At 38.2% G+C, this 2,092-nt stretch overlaps 1 non-coding gene across 1 annotated transcript; it reads left to right on the plus strand.

The window, feature by feature from the left end:
• Positions 1-1,207: 1,207 nt before the first annotated feature.
• On the plus strand, positions 1,208-1,314 carry LOC131173654 (small nucleolar RNA R71). The gene has a single exon (XR_009143967.1). It is a non-coding gene; the product is annotated as a small nucleolar RNA R71 (small nucleolar RNA).
• The last annotated feature ends 778 nt before the right edge of the window (positions 1,315-2,092 follow it).

The raw sequence follows: 2,092 nt of genomic DNA on the forward strand, positions 1-2,092 counted from the left end.
GGTATCATAATCTTCTAGCCTTCTCTTGTTGGAAAGAATCTCCTTCAAAAACTTGGCATAACTTGGCATTTGGGATAGTGCCTCAGTGAATGACACATTGATATACAACTTCTTTAGCACTTCAAGGAATTTGCCAAATTGTTTGTCTAGCTTATGCTTGATGAATATTTGAGGGTAGGGAAGGTTGGGCTTGTAAGGTTCAGGTGGGATGTATGGTTTCTCTCCTTCATCTTGCTCACTTTTGCTTTCTTCTTCTTTTTCATTTTTCTTGCTCTCAACTGAATTTTCTTCTTTTGTGCTCTCTTTTTCTTTTCTCTTGTTTTCACTCTCTAGACCAACTTTCTTACCACTTCTCAAGGTCACAACCTTACATTGTTCATGAGGGTTTTGTGGTTGGCTAGGTAGTTTCCCATAGGATTTGCTTCCTGATGAGCTTGCTTGTTGAGCCAATTGAGTCTCCAACATGCGGCTGTGGGCTTGTAATTAATCCATCGTTTGTCTCATGTGTTGCATTTCTTCCTCCAATTTGCTATTCATCTTGCTTTGTTCAGCCAAAAATTTCTCCATCATGCTTTCCAAGGTTGGCTTCGGTTCATGAGGTGGAAGGGATTGTTGTGCTCTTGCTTGATATCCAGGTTGTGGCTGCCTTGTGGGCTGAAATTGAGGCTGAAATTGAGGCCTATTATGCTGCATATACTGCTGGTTATGAGCATAATTTGAGCTTTGACTTTGTTGAGCAAAAGTTGCTTGTGGTCTCCATGTTGAGTTGTTCACATTAGAATAAGAATTTCCCATAGGTTTCTGTTGATAACCTCCTGCATAAGTAGCTTGTTCTTGCAAACAATCATCACCATAAGAAGAATAATCAACTCCACAACTTTGGGTTCCATCTGTGAAGGTAACTTGTTGCATAGTTGTAGGAGTTGAGGTTGTTGCCTTTGTGCAAAAATCACTAAGAAGCTGAGTTAACTGATCAAATCTTGCATTCATGTAGCTAACTGAGTCAAGTTCATAAATCCTAGCCTTCTTTGGCTCAAGTGCTCTAGGATTTCCCCACAAATGGGTATTATGAGCAATCTTCTCTAATAAATCATAGCATTCTTCACTTGTCATTCTCATGAAATCTCCTCCTGCTTGTGAATCAATTGTGTTTCTTATGGCTGGAGTAACTCTGGTGTAAAAATTCTGAACAATCATCCATTTGGGTATTTCATGATGAGGACATTGCCTTTCAAGCTCCTTAAATCTCATCCAAGATTCATACAAAGTTTCATCATCCCTTGGCTTAAAAGCTACCATCAAATTCCTCAAATGAGTAGTCTACCCAGGTGGGAAAAACTGAGATAGAAAAGCTTGAGATAGCTGCTCCCAAATAGCTATAGTAGCTTGTGGATGTGAGTCATACCACTCCAATGCTGAATCCCGAAGAGAGAATGGAAATAAGGTGAGCCGAATCACTTCATCTGAAACTCCAGGCTGCCTTTGTGTGCCACATATCATCAAAAATTTCTTCAAATGAGAATGAGGATTTTCAAGTGGACTACCTCCAAATTGTGAATTTTGAACCATTTGAATGAGACCAGTCTTTAACTCAAATTGATTAGCTCCAATAATAGGTCTGTTATCTCTCACATCTGCACATCTAGGAAAAGCATAATCTAACATGGATCTTCTTTGAGGATCATTTTGATTAACCACTTCATTTTGCCTATTTTGCTCATTTCCTCCATTGTTTCCACCAATAGCTCTATTTTGATTCTCCATATTTTCAATTGTCACCTCTTGCTCAAATCTTTGTTGTTCTTCTTTTTCTGCTTCCTTTCTTCTCTTGTATTCCTTTTTGTTGGCTCGACAGAATTTTTCAATTTTAGGGTTGAACAACAATTCAGTGTCACTTGTGCTTTTCGATCGTCTCATAAACAAGAAAAATACCTGAAAAACACAAGGAACAGTAGTGAAAATAAAAGAAAATAAAAATTCTAATTAGCTTAAAACAATTAAAATCCAACTTAAAAACAAACAATTCCCCGGCAACGACGCCAAAAACTTGATGTTGTATCCGCAAGTGCACGGGTCACATTAGTATAGTTTT

Source organism: Hevea brasiliensis, chromosome 14 (assembly GCF_030052815.1).
Source record: "Hevea brasiliensis isolate MT/VB/25A 57/8 chromosome 14, ASM3005281v1, whole genome shotgun sequence".
Classification (NCBI taxonomy): domain Eukaryota; kingdom Viridiplantae; phylum Streptophyta; class Magnoliopsida; order Malpighiales; family Euphorbiaceae; genus Hevea; species Hevea brasiliensis.